The following is a 15,599-nucleotide window of genomic DNA, read 5'->3' as shown; positions in this document are numbered from 1 at the left end:
AATTGAACTCCTCTAGTTCTAATTCAAGCCTGTGTGCAAGGCACTTCCTAGTCAATGTCTCTGGTCCATCAGCTTGCCCAGGTAGAACCCCAATTCTTTATGCCATGTGTTAGGGCTTCTAGCATTGTCCCTATTTTTTCTTCCATGATCTTTATCGTTTTAGATTTTATATTTAGGCCTTTGATCTATTTTGAGTTAGTTTTTGTGCATGGTGTGAGGTATGGGTCTTGTTTCATTTTTTTGCAGATGGATATCCAGTTATGCCAGCACCATTTGTTAAAGAGAATGTCTTTTCCCCATTTCACTGACTTTGGGCCTTTGTCAAATATCAGCTGCTCATATGTGGATGGATTTATGTCTGGATTCTCAATTCCATTCCATTGGTCTATGTATCCATTGTTGTACCAGTACCAGGCTGTTTTGACTACTGTGGCAGTATAATATTAGAACCCTGATTCTTGCTGCTGACTGTCCTCCCCCATGTGCTCTCTCCAGCATATTAAACTCAGCCTGTCCAGGGCTGAATTTATTATTTTTTCCCAGATCTACCTGCAGTCTCCCCTCCCCATCACCCCAGCTCAAGTCCTTGGCTTCTCTCCTCCTCCTGTAAATTCCCGCCCCATCCACCAGTGCTGTCAATTCTCCTGGGTCATGGTTCTTTTAAAATAAACTCAGAATCTAATTTTATTTTCAAAACAATAAACCAGCTCATGATTTCACTTTGTTCTTTTTAAGTATATTATCCTGATGAACCCTCTTTGATATTAATACTGATAAATTACATAAATCTCAGATTTTTTTTTTTAATTAAAAAAGAAAACTCTGTTCTGGCAGTCCATAACATGTTAGCCTGTGTTATATAAACTGTTAGCTTATAAAAACACTTTTTGACACTGTTGCAAGTATCTCAGAAACTTTTTACACATTATTGTATTTGCTTCCAGTAATAGCAGAATTGGTAATTTTGAACAACCCTACTGCTGAGGATAAGGAGACAAGTTGAACTTTAACACAAAATGAAACAATAACAACAAACTGCTTAAAGCCTCTGAGAGCTAAGAAGATAAACAAGGTGGTGAAGAATCAGTGAGAAAGGATATGGAGAGGAGAGAGACCAGGGAGATGAGCCTAGCTTTGGAAATGCTTTTCCCTTGGGGGTAGAGGGAGTGACTGAAAGACCGAAAGGCTTAGCAGGGATTTTAAGGGTCTCCTGGAGATTTGAGAAAAGGCCTACCAAAAGGAGTGTTTGGTGAACCCCCTTGTTTTGGATCGAGACCCAAAAGGAGTAAGAAGGGTAAAGAGGAGCTGGAAGTAGATAGGCTCTCACAGGGCTTCGCCTTAGCTTTGACTCATCTCAATTCCTAAAATTGGATTAAGGTGATACAGCATTGCTAGTATGCTCTTGTTCTTGTAAATCTTCTCTGGAAGAAGATACCATCCTGGGCTTAAATATTTCTGCAAACAATTTTGGAATTACAACATCCGGAGTACAAAAAACAAAAACCCAGGCAGATGATGAGACAAGACAACATGAACAAAGTAAACAATATATGGCAAGGGTTATAGATGTTGGAGTTATCAGACACAGCTTATCAAATTAAAAAACAAAAAACACCAATGCTTACTACGTTCAAGGAGATAAAAGGTATGATTAAGAATTTTGGAAGAGAATTGAAACTGTATTTTAAAAAACAAAGGGAAATTTTGGAACTGAATATTAAAATAACTGATATTAAGAATCCAAAGAATAAGTTTAACAGCAGATTAGACACGGCTGAAGAAAGATTTAGTGAATTACAAGACAGATGAGGCAAAATATTCAGAATGAAGCGGAAGGGCAAAAAGGTGGAAAGTGTTGAAGAGAGTCTAAGAGACATAAAGAAAATAGTGGGCAAAATCAATGTATGAGGAGATAATGGTTGAGATTTTTTCCAAAACTGATGAAAGATACCAATGTATATGGTCAATGAACCCTAAGAACTGAAAGGAGAATAAATGAAAAGAAATCCACACCTAGAGCTAAAACTAAAAGCTGAAAATCAAAGATAAAAAGTGCTTTAAAACAGTCAGAGAAAACAGATTATTTTCAAAGGGGCAACAATCAGATATACAGCTGATTTTGTAATGGAAACAATGTAAGTCAGAAGATAGTAGAATTCTTTAAGCTCCTGAAAGGAAACAACTGCCAACATATATAATGATAAGAACACAATTCGATATCCAGGAAAAACTAATTCAAGTGTGAAAGTTAAATAAAGACGTTCAAGACAAATAAAAACTGAAAGAATTAATCACCCGTAGACCCACCTTAATAGGATATTTATAGGCAGAAGGAAAATGACCCCAAATGGCAGGTCAGAGATGCAGGAAGGAATGAAGATCAATGAAAATGGTAAACATGTGGGTGAATATCAAATAATATTGGCTGTACAGAATAATAACAACAAGGATAATATTTGGGGAGGATTTCAGGCTCTAAGGTCCCTGCATGCATTTTTGGGGAGGAGATTCTTTTTAGAATAAATTAATAGTAAGTTTTGATAAGTCAAGAATGCTTTCTTTAATCTGTGGGTAGCTACTGAAAAAATAATAAAGGAATGAATAACTTACAAATTAATAACCTGTTGAAAAAATCTGTTGCCATCAAGACAATTCCAACTCATAGCAACCCTATAGGACAGGGTAGAACTGCCCCATAGGGTTTCCAAGGAGCTGGCTGGTGGATTCTACCTGCCCACCGAGCTCTTAACCACTATGCCACCAGGGTTCCCACTCCACTTTAATAAAAAAAAAAAATAGAGGGGGAAAATTGAATAAAATAATTGCAAAAAGAAGACAAAGAAAGGAGAGAAAAAGGAACATAGAGCAGGTTGTGGTTGTTGTTAGGTGCCGTCGAGTCGGTTCCAACTCATAGCAACCCTATGCACAACAGAACGAAACAGTGCCCGGTCCTGCGCCATCCTTACAATTGTTGTTATGCTTGAGGTCATTGTTGCAGCCACTATGTCGATCCACTTCGTTGAGGGTCTTCCTCTTTTCCACTGACCCTGTAATCTGCCAAGCATGATGTCCTTCTCCAGGGACTGATCCCTCCTGACAACATGTCCAAAGTATGTAAGACACAGTCTTGCCATCCTTGCTTCTAAGGAGCATTCTTCTGGCCGCACTTCTTCCAAGCCAGATTTGTTCATTCTTTTGCCAGTCCATGGTATATTCAATATTCTTTGCCAACACCATAATTCAAAGACATCAACTCTTCTTTGGTCTTCCTTATTCATTGTCCAGCTTTCACATACATATGATGCGATTGAAAATACCATGGCTTGGGTCAGGCGCACCTTAGTCTTCAGGGTGACATCTTTGCTCTTCAACACTTTGAAGAGGTCCTTTGCAGCAGATTTATCCAGTGCAATGCGTCCTTTGATTTCTTTACTGCTGCTTTCATGGCTGTTGATTGTGGATCAAAGTACAATGAAATCCTTGACAACTTCAATCTTTTCTCCGTTTATCATGACGTTGCTCATTGGTCCAGTTGTGAGGATTTTTGTTTTCTTTATGTTGAGGTGTAATCCATACTGAAGGCTGTGGTCTTTGATCTTCATTAGTAAGTTCTTCAAGTCCTCTTCACTTTCAGCAAGCAACGTTGTGTCATCTGCATAATGCAGGTTGTTAATGAGTCTTCCTCCAATCCTGATGCCCCGTTCTTCTTCATATAGTCCAGCTTCTTGGATTATTTGTTCAGCATTCAGATTAAATAGGTATGGTGAAAGAATACAACCCTGACGCACACCTTTCCTCACTTTAAACCAATCAGTACCCCCTTGTTCTGTCTGAACAACTGCCTCTTGATCTATGTAAAGGTTCCTCATGAGCACAATTAAGTGTTCTGGAATTCCCATTCTTCGCAGTGCTATCCATAGTCTGTTATGATCCACAGTCGTATGCCTTTGCATAGTCAATAAAACACAGGTAAACATCCTTCTGGTATTCTCTGCTTTCAGCCAGGATCCATTTGACATAAGCGATGATATCCCTGGTTCCACGTCCTCTTCCGAATCCGGCCTGAATTTCTGGCAGTTCTCTGTCAATATGCTGCTACAGCCATTTTTGAATGATCTTCAGCAGAATTTTGCTTGCACGTGATATTAATGATATTGTTCTATAATTTCCACATTCAGTTGGATCACCTTTCTTGGGAACAGGCATGAATATGGATCTCTTCCTGTCAGTTGGCCAGGAAGCTGTCTTCCGTATTTCTTGGCATAGACGAGTGAGCACCTCCAGCACTGCATCTGTTTGTTGAAACATCTCAACTAATATTCCATCAATTCCTGGAGCCTTGTTTTTCGCCAATGCCTTCAGAGCAGCTTGGCCTTCAGAGCAGCTTGGACTTCTTCCTTCAGTACCATCGGTTCCTGATCATATGCCACCTCTTGAAATGGTTGAATATCGACTAATTCTTTTTGGTATAATGACTCTGTGTATCCCTTCCATCTTCTTTTGATGCTTCCTGCGTCGTTTAATATTTTCCCCATGGAATCCTTCACCATTGCAACTCGAGGCTTGAATTTTTTCTTCAGTTCTTTCAGCTTGAGAAATGCCGAGCATGTTCTTCCCTTTTGGTTTCCCATCTCCAGCTCTTTGCACATGTCATTATAATACTTTACTTTGTCTTCTCGAGAGGCCCTTTGAAATCTTCTGTTCAGTTCTTTTACTTCATCAATTCTTCCTTTTGCTTTAGCTGCTCGGCGCTCAAGAGCAAGTTTCAGAGTCTCCTCTGGCATCCATCTTGGTCTTTTCTTTCTTTCCTGTCTTTTCAGTGACCTCTTGCTTTCTTCATGGTTGATGTCCTTGATGTCATTCCACAACTCGTCTGGTCTTCAGTCACTAGTGTTCAAAGTGTCAAACCTATTCTTGAGATGGTCTCTAAATTCAGGTGCAATATACTCAAAGTCATATTTTGGCTCTCATGGACTTGCTCTGATTTTCTTCAGTTTCAGCTTGAACTTGCATGTGAGCAATTGATGGTTTGTTCCAGAGTCGGAACCTGGCCTTGTTCTGACTGATGATATTGAGCTTTTCCATCGTCTCTTTCCACAGATGTAGTCAATTTGATTTCTGTGTGTTCCATCTGGCGAGGTCCATGTGTATAGTCGCCGTTTATGTTGATGAAAGAAGGTATTTGCAATGAAGAAGTCGTTGGTCTTGCAAAATTCTATGATTCGATCTCTGGCATTTTTTCTATCACCAAGGCCATATTTTCCAACTACTGGTCCTTCTTCTTTGTTTCCAGCTTTTGCACTCCAATCGCCAGTAATTATCAATGCATCTTGATTGCATGTTCGATCAATTTTAGACTGCAGCAGCTGATAAAAATCTTCTATTTCTTCATCTTTGGCCCTAGTGGTTGGCGTGTAAATTTGAATAATAGTCGTATTAACTGGTCTTCCTTGTAGGCGTATGGATATCATCCTATCATTGACAGCATTGTACTTCAGGATAGATCTTGAAACTTTCTTTTTGAGGATGAATGCAACACCATTCCTCTTCGAGTTGTCATTCCCAGCATAGTAGACTATATGATTGTCCAATTCAAAATGGCCAATACCAGTCCATTTCAGCTCACTAATGCCTAGGATATCAATGTTTATGCGTTCCACTTCATTTTTGATGATTTCCAATTTTCCTAGATTCATACTTCGTACATTCCAGGTTCCGATTATTAATGGATGTTTGCTGCTGTTTCTTCTCATTTTGAGTCATGCCACATCAGCAAATGAAGGTCCTGAAAGCTTTACTCCATCCATGTCATTAAGGTCGACTCTACTTTGAGGAGGCAGCTCTTCTCCAGTCATCTTTTGAGTGCCTTCCAACCTGGGGGGCTCATCTTCCAGCACTATATCAATGTTCCACTGCTATTCATAAGGTTTTCACTGGCTAATGCTTTTCAGAAGTAGACTGCCAGGTCCTTCTTCCTAGTCTGTCTTAGTCTGGAAGCTCAGCTGAAACCTGTCCTCTGTGGTGACCCTGCTGGTATCTGAATACCGGTGGCATATCTTCCAGCATCACAGCAAAACACAAGCCCCCACAGTATGACAAACTGACAGACATATGGGGTATAGAGCAGGTAGAACACATAAAAAGCACTTAAACCAAAACCCGCTGCCGTTGAGTTGATTCTGATTCATAGTGACCTTACAGGACAGAGTAGAACAGCCCCATAGGATTTCCAAGGAGTGGCTGGTGGATTCTAACTGCCAAACTTTTTAGTTAGCAGCCAAGCTCTAACCAAAAGAAATTTCATTATTTGTAAAATAACTAAATTTTCCCATTAAAAGGTAAAAATTTTCAGAACCAAAACCCAACTATATACAGTCTACATAAGATATACCTAAAACATAAAGATACAGAAAGATTAAAAAATAAAAGGATGGCAAAAGATACAATGTGCAACATTAAAAGCAAAACCAGTATAGCTGTATTAATATCAGTCTAAACAGATATTGAGGCAAAAAGCATTACTAGGTATAAAGAGAGACACTTCATCATGATATAAAGTTCAATTCACCAGGAAGATATAATAACTCTACATTTGTATGCATCTGATAACTTGACCTCAAAATATATAAAGCAAAAATTGAAAGCCATATTATATTTTACATTCCTTGTCTACCTTTCCAGGGTCACAGATGGTAGCCATTTAAGCTGTCAGAGCTCTGTCAAAAATATCAAATCTGGTTCACTTATAAAGTCATATTTAGACAGGAAACCATCTTGGCTAACTCCTCCACTTGTGTGTAAAGGATGTCTTTTGCAGATGCTATCAATGCCTTGTCTCATCTTCCAGACACTCACTGTTTCCCCACGTAGCTACCTGGTGGTTCCAAATGAAAGTACCTCAGATTCTATACCTGAGGGCTCTTTCTGAGCAGCTGCAGAACCTGCTTCTGCATGTGGGGCACACCAGAAGTGCCAGGGAATTACTGTTCCCAGGAGCAACCTTCAAACAATGACTGATGGGGATCAGTGGGTAAATGCTCCAGCTCGCTTGCCCTCCAAGCAATAACTCAAGAGGTGTGTGTATCCCAGAAGTCTCCAGCAAGACTGATCTCCATTTGCCCACAGTGGTATCTCACTTGATAGAACACCTTTTATTACTGCCTTCACTTTCCTGCCTGACTTCCCCACTCCACTATTGAGGTTTCTTGAGATCATCTTCCAAATAAACTATATGCAAATACTTACTTTAGAGTCTGCTTCCAAGGGAGCTCAAACAAAACAAATATCTTTCTTTTAATGGTAAGAGCATCACTAATCCCTGCTGTGTAGCTTGGCTTTGAGGTTTTATCCATTCCTTCACACAACCCCTTTGACCTTGTCTTCATCCAAGACCTCATCTGGTCTGTTCTGATAGTGGTTTCCTGCCCTACCACCTCCCTCCCATTGCTTCTCCACAGGCAGCCCCAGTAACCTTCCTGTTAAGCACAGAGCTCCTCATTGTACACCTTCTACTCTGATATCTTCATTGGCTTACCGTTGCGCAAATCAGAAAATCTCAATACTTTGTTGACATGAAAAGTGCTCTGTGATCTAGGTTCAATTTAGGTTTCAGCCACTCCTCATTCTCCACAGCTCTCCTTTCCAAAGCCTGTGCTTATTTTTCAGCCACCATAATTCCTGGGCACTAGTCCTCATGCCTCACCATTGCCCACTGTGCCCTCCCCCAATTCCAGGGGCCATAAGTCCACTTACCATCCTGCATGGCTCAGTTTGAGTGATACCTCCACAAAATCTTCCTGATATCTCACGTTAGTCTTTGTCTTTCCCATAGTGCTTCAAACCTGGTGACTGCTAGTGGATTTTGTTGAAATCCTCAAGAACAAGAACTCCTGGTTTCCCTCTTTGAATTGACTGTCAAGACAAATCTGCTGTGTAGCCTTGGGCCAGTCTCTTACCCTCCCTGGGTCTCAGTTTCTACCACTGCACAATAAGTACCTTGGACCAGAATCTGTGTTTCTCAAAGAGGAGTAGAGGTAGAATTCTTCATCGTGTGGACTGCCTTGTGCATTGTGGGACTTTTAGCATCTCTGGACCATGATACTCAATGCCAGAACACCTCTAGTCACTGTTAGAATTAAAAAGACTCTAGTACATTTTGTAATACTCCAGAGAGCATCACCACCAGATGGGGTGATTCCTTAGGATCTTCTAGTTTGGATACTCTTGGAATCCTCTGGTTGGTGTGTAGGGATCACTGGTGGCCAAGAGCTATGCAGAGACCTGGAAATGGTCAATGAGGTAGGTAAAGCTAGAACCAAGCTGGAGGTAATGCCCAGGCTCTGTCTCGCTCCTGAGGGCGGAACTAGTGTTCGGCTTCCCAGCCTTCGAAGGGGCACAGACTCCCAGCTGGCTCTGGCAGGCCTCCCCCTTTGAGGAGCTTCAGTCAGCCTGGATGGACAGGAGACCAGACAACAGGTGATGCTACTGATCAGGAGTGGGCCAGCCATAGTAGGACTCTAGGGACAGGAGCCAGCTGGGGCTGGCGGGACAAGAGCTGGGCTTGGACAGGGTAGTGGGCTATCAGTGGAGCTAGAACAGCAGACAAGAAAATCAGGGCTTCAGACCAGTTTGTTCTGGTTTAAACTCATGCTGAGAAGTTGCATTCCTATCCAAGATATACTGAATCAGAATCTACATTTTAACAAGATCCCCAGGTGCTTCTTATGTATAACTTCTGGGAACTTGTTAGAAATGCAAATTATCAGCAGGGGTTGACAAACCGGTTTGAAGCTCTGAAAAAAATCAGTTTTCCTACGCACTGGTGTCACCGGGTGGGTGCGGGGAGTGTGGAGCGCACTGGGTGACACTGTCAGAGAGAGTGACCACCAAATGACTGTCAATAAAATTTTTGTGCAGTGTTTTCAGCAGAAATTTATTATTTTTTAATACAAATATCCGTGTAGTTAGTTATAACAACAACAAAAAATTTTTTTGTAAGCCCAGCTTACATGTATCAATATACCTACAAGGCTAAACCTCTGTGCTAATTTATTTTTGAATCTTCTAATGCGCCCTGTCAGAGCTGTCATTATTACCCAATTACAACGATGCTGTGAATCACGTGGTTTCTTCCACCTGTGCTACAAGCATGCACTATTTTTTTGTTGTGGCTGCTGTTTTAATGGTCGTTGATTTTGTCAAATTTCGTGGTGTTTTAGCTACCATGCTGTGGTAATTAGTCTTTGTGAATCTACATCAATAATTTTTTGAGAATGAAGTAGTAATTAAAGGAAAAGAAGGCAAAAAAAAAAAGGCTTCTGCTCAGTTACTAATAATGTAGTTCAATATAGAAAGATTTTACAAAACAGTTTTCATATGATCTAAGAAATATTACATTTAAGTAATTTACAGCTATATCACATATTAGTCTAGGATTAAAATCGATATAAACTTATATGTATAACAATTGTTGATTATATAACTCTTTGATAGAGAAACTGACAGTTTAAAACATGAAGTGGGGGAAATGCTGTATTTCTTGGTACATGTTTACAAATATAACTTAAATCTTAAAGTCAGTTTTTAAAAAATTTCAGTCTTCTTAAAATTTGCTTTAAAAACATCACTGTCTTACCAATATATATCTGACTTCAATGACATTTTCAGGGTTCAAGTTTGAATTATAGTTTAAATAATAGTGACACATTAAAAAATGAGTTGGTGAAAGGCATTGATTTTGATGAAGTCATTCCCAAGTTCTCAGCTTCGAAGGCCAGGAAAGTTCTGATTTAGTCAAAATGTTTACTAAGAGCTGAAATGTGTGTATATGTGTTCCTGTTTAATGGTTTTATTTCATTTATGAGTATATTTCTATATGCATTTGTCTACAATTTCTACATTATTTGGGCCACTATGCATTATGCAAACCCAGTCCCTTAATGTGGAAACCCTGGTGGCATAGTGATTAAGGGCTACAACTGCTAACCAAACGGTCGGCAGTTCGAATCCGCCAGACGCTCCTTGGAAACTCTATGGGGCAGTTCTACTCTGTCCTATAGGGTCACTTTGAGTCGGAATTGACTCGACGGCACTGGGTTTTGTTTTGTTTTGTTTGGTAATCCCTTAATGTATGTCATGTAACAGTGAAGTTTAGCATTCAAATGAACATAATTTTGATGTAGTTCTTAATGTTTTTACTTCGAATTCTAAATTTTTACTTTAACCACAGGGACCTATGTACATGCAAATACATTTAGGCTGTGGCTATGATACTGTAATTTAAAGGTGTAATTATAATTTTGCTAGTTGTTTATCTCATTACTACTGCCATTACATTCAGTGATATACAGGAATTACTATCTATGAGTAACATTAGTACAAAAACCATTACTAAGGACTCTGTACGGTCTGGTACCGGAGGAGGTCCATGGGAGGGGGTGACACCATGAGCTTCCACACTGGGTGACATCAACTCTAGTGAGGTCACTGTTCCTGTGTGGGCCATGATGGGGAGGCTGGGTGGGGTAGGTTGGGACAGCTGTGACTTGGGGAGCAGGAGAGGGCTCAGGGTTGATCATCAGGCATGTGGCTGGTGATTGAGGGCAGGAGATGGGTTGTGGCCTCGCTCCTGCTGGGGAGGCTACACACATACCTGGTTTCTAAGCTGGATGGGGGAAGGGGGGGGCAAAGAAAGGTTGCTTTGTGACGGAAAGTGACGAAAGCTGGCAAGAGTGGCTGAGACAATGGCAGGGCAGCCTGGCCTGGAGGTGGTTTGTGGCTCCAACCCTGGGAAAACAAGCAAGAGTGTTACCCAATGTTAGGAGGATGTTCTGGGAATTGTTTCATTCATTGATTCACCTAGTCATTCATTCAACAAGAATCTCTGGGGGTGGAATGAGACCACCTCAACCTTGTACATGTTCTGGGACCATAACTCATCTGGTGTAGGTATCAGAGCTTTCGTGACTGATAAAGGAGGAATTTGTCCATGTTTACCCAACTAAGTCCAAGGCAAGCAGGCTCTGAGTGGCCGCCAGCTGATGATGGGGGGGGGACAAAGGGGAAGGGGAGGAAGTGCTTTACTTCCTGATCTAATGCACACAGCTGCCCAGTGAGTTAGAGGCTATCACTTCTCCCATTTTGCGGATGAACAAGCAGAGGCCCAGCTCTCGAGTTCAGAAGGGCACTTCTTCGAGCTTATCCAGCTTGATTGCACTGAGAATCTCCAGCTGCCATTGCTGTGGTTTCTGCAAGCCTTGGGTCTCGGGTGGAAGGTGCCAGAGGGGAAGTCAGCCTCTGTACCAGCTGCGGTCCTTCTGACAGAAACACCTGTCCCCATGGTAACACCACACATCAGTTTTCCAGAAGTTTCATTATGTGGCCAGTCTCCCGGAATCTGCTCATCCTTGGGCAAAGTAATAAATCTGAAATTTTGAACTTTTTTTTTATTGTGCTTTAGATTAAGGTTTACAGAGCAAATTAGTTGTGCATTAAATAATTAATACACGTATTGTTTTGTGACCTTGGTTGCCAGCCACATGACATGTCAACACACTTCCCTTCTCGACCTTGGGTTCCCCATTACAAGCTCTCCTGTCCCCTCCTGTCTTCTCGTCCTTGTCCCTGGGCCAATGTGCCCATTTAGTCTTGTTTTGTATTATGGGCCTGTCTAATCTTTGGCTGAAGGGTAAACCACAGGAGTGACTTCAGTACTGAGTTAAAAGTGTGTCAGGGGGACATACGCTCAGGGTTTCTCCAGTCTCTTTCAGGCCAGTAAGCCTGGTCTTTTTTTGTGAGTTTGAATTTTGTTCTACATTTTTCTCCAGCTCTGTCTGGGACCTTCTATTGTGATCCCTGTCAGACCAGTCAATGGTGGTAACTAGGCACCATCTAATTGTGCTGGACTCAGTCTGGTGGAGGCTGTGGTAGTTGTGGTCCATTAGTCCTTTGGACTAATCTTTCCCTTGGGTCTTTAGTTTTCTTCATTCGCCCTTGCTCCAGATGGGGTGGGACCAGTGGAATATCTTAGATGGCTGGTCACATGCTTTTAAGACCCCAGAGGCTACTCACCAAAATAAGATGTAGAACATTTTCTTTATAAACTATGTTATGCCAGTTGAGCTAGATGTCCCTCGAGACCATGGTCCCCAGCCCTCAGCCCAGTATGAAAGTTTGAACTTTCTACACCAAAGACCAAGTCTTGAGACTCCATGAAGCACCCATAAGAATGTTAGCCAACATTTTTTGTTTTTTGGGGGGGGGGGTTTGTTTTGTGGTTGGCACTTCTCTAAGCAATTTAGATACATGAATTCATTTAATCCTCACATCAACCTGTGAGGTAGGTACCGTCATTAGCCCCATTTTACAGATGAGGAAACAGAGGCATAAAGAGGCTGAGTAACTTGCCTAAAGTCTTATAGCTGATAACTGGCAAACCAGGATTCAAATCCAGGCATCCTGGCTTCAGAGTCTCCAGCAGTCTGGGGAGGGGCAGCCTAAAACAGATTTCTCCCTGATGTAAGGACAGCTGGATTTGGACTCCCAAAGCCTGTGGTCAATTTCCGACGGCACCACCAATTAGCTGTGTGACCTTAAACATATCACTTACCCTCTCTGACTCTCCGTTTCCTCTCTGGTTAAATGAAAGGGTTGAACTGGATGCTCCTTAGCTCTGTTCCAGCTCTGACATTTCCAGAGGCTTCATCAGGCTAAAATAAGCAGCCAGAACCACGCTGCGGTTGGGCTAGAGCAGCCTGGGATATGCGTGCGTGGAGGCTGGGAAGCTTTCCGTGGTGAGGGGGTGTAGAGGGCTGCTTGTGAGTCCATGAGCTCAGCTGAGGCCACTTTCTCCCCTCGTGCCCACAGCTGCCCTGTGAGTCACTGATGGGTCATTGGCCGCAGGGGGGCTGCTGCAAACAGGGCAGGCCTGAGCATGGGCAGATGACAAGTCCAACCTTGTCCCAGCCTGGGCTCCAAGGGGCCTGCATGGTTTTCCCAGTCCTGTCTAGATGCTACTGCACCCCCAGCCCAGGAAGGCATTCCATCTCTGTTTCCCTGAGCTGAATAGAACACTCCTTTCTGTCTTTAGCTCTGCTAGCCCTGGCACCCTGTGCTGTTCAGTTCAACCCTAAGCACCTACTCTGGATTGGGGTGGATAAAGAGGCACATAAGTCATGGTCCCTGCTCTCAGGTAGCTCACAGACTGGGGGTTGGGGCCTCCTGAGCCTCAGCTAAGCATACATCTTGGGCTTCTGACCTTGCCAGTGGGGGCTCAGAGCTAAGGAACTCTCCCCATCTCTGCAGACCAAGGCAGTACCAAGTCTCCACTTTGGCCTGAGATGGAAGCTGCCTCAGAAGAGACTCGTGCACTGCTTAGGCCAACTGGTCACCCATGGGAAAGCGCCCAGTGGGATTCTGGAAGGTGACCTGCAGAAAGCTGGGACAGTATGGGGAATGGAGTCAGGCCGAGCTTCTCCCCAGACAACTCTCTCCTTGTCCTGCTATGGATGCCCCTGGCATGGCTGGATGGATTCCAAGTGTGCATCCCTGTGCATGTGTGTGTCAGTGCGCGCCTCTCTCATAAACTGTGAGCTTCTTGAGGACAGGGCCCATGCTGCATTGTCTCCCTGGGGCCTGGCATGGTGCCCACCTTGCAGACTCTTAGCTCTGAGGCAAAGATCAGATGTCTCCAGCCTTCTGTGAGTGCTTGGTAGTCATTGGGTATCTTTCTTTCTCCCTCTCCCTCCTTCCTTCCTTTCTTTCTTCCTGTTCTTTCATTCATTTGTCATTCATTGATTCCATCCTTCAACTAATAGCACCCTTGTGTAGTTTTCCTATTGGTTCTACTTAAGCTCATCCCCCAAAGCTCACATACTTCTGGGGCAGCCTAAGTCACATTTTGATGGCTAACAGTTACAACTTTTTACTGTACACAATATGAAATCTGGCTCCTGAAGTTCCCCTTCATTGGTGCTCCATCTGCCTCTGGAGAACCAGCTTAACTCTCCTTTATATGGCAGCCTTCTGAGAGTTGAAGACATGCTCAACTCTCCCTCCTACCCTCAACCCTTCCTCCTTTCCTTTGTTCTTGCCAGACAATTATGGCACTTCTATTAGGTGCTGGCACCAGTAAAATAATAGTAGGCCCTAAGTCACACATCAGATGATCATGTGGATACCTGTAACGGTGCCTGGCCAGTGCTATCCAGGAGTGGGACATGGTGTTGAGCAGAGCACATAAAAGTGGGCCATAGTACACAGAGAGGTCAGAAACGGCTTCTCAAAGGAAGTGATGCTATTATAAGTGGAATTGTATCCCCCCAAAATGTGTTGGAATCCTAACTTTTATTCATGTCTACCCTGTGTTTGTTCCACCATCATACTCTGGAAACAGATAATTTGTATTCTAGATTTCACAGGTCCAGAGACGGAAAGGAATTTTGCGCTAGGATGGAATATGGATTCAGAAGATGAGACTTTATTTAGGCTTAGAGTTGATATAAGACTTTTGGGATGATGTGATAGGGTGAACGTGTTTTGCACGTGGGAAGGACACGAAATTTGAGTGGGCCAAAGGGTGGAATGTTATGGGTTGAATTGTGTCCCCTCAAAATATGTATTGGAATCCGAACCCTTATACATGTAGATGTAATCTCATTTGGGAACAGGGTTTTCTTTGCTATGTTAATGAGCCTATATAGGTGTGGGGTGTGTTTTAAGCCAATCACTTTTAAAAGATATACAAGAAACAGATTAGGCACAGAAGAAAGCAAGCATAGATGAGGGAAGCTAGATGTCACATCACATGAAGATCACCAAGGAGCCAAAGGACAGAAGCTGAAAAGAGACAAGGACCTTCCCCTAGATCTGATAGAAAGAAAGCCTTCCCCTAGAGCCAGCGCTTTGAATTCAGGCTTCTATCCTACTAAGCTGTGAGAAAATAAATTTCTGTTTGTTAAAGCCACCCACTTGTGGTATTTCTGTTAGAGCAGCACTAAGAAACCAAGGCAGATGCTTTCGCTGATACGAGGAATGCACAGGGCTTGGCTAGGTGAGGAGGAGCAGGTGGAGATACCGCTCGTGTGCAAGCCTTTGACCGGAGCCTGATGCATCCCAGGTGCCCAGGTGTGTCTCTCTGGGGGCTAACCAGCCCTGTGGCATTCCTCACATGAGGAAGTGTCATTGTCCCACTGAGAGGGAGATCCCCAGGTCCAGACCCACTGCTCCAGGGGCCATGGACACTGCCCTGTCTTCCATGTAGCCAAGTGTGCACACCTGTTGCTCCTGAGGGACAAATCCCCTCCCCAGGAATACTCACACAAACAGACTGTTGTTACTGGCAGCCTCCCTACTCTGGTGTCTGGGCTGCTGTGTTTGACCGTATATTTGGCCCTGGGACCACTTCTCTGCCTGGTATGGTCTGTCCCCTTCATCCTGTCACAGGCTGTTTTGAGTCGGGATTCTGCTGCTGGCTCTGATGTCGAGGCTGCATTCCCTGCGAGTGAGACCAGCAAGGAGTCTGCACATCCCAGATGGGAGCTGGCAGAGTCTCAGTTCATGTGGGGTGGGTACCCCATGGGGTCTGAGCCCTGGGAGGGGGC

This window comes from Loxodonta africana, chromosome 1 (assembly GCF_030014295.1).
Source record: "Loxodonta africana isolate mLoxAfr1 chromosome 1, mLoxAfr1.hap2, whole genome shotgun sequence".
In the NCBI taxonomy this organism is placed as follows: Eukaryota; Metazoa; Chordata; class Mammalia; order Proboscidea; family Elephantidae; genus Loxodonta; species Loxodonta africana.
Note: the sequence above shows the minus strand (reverse complement) of the source record.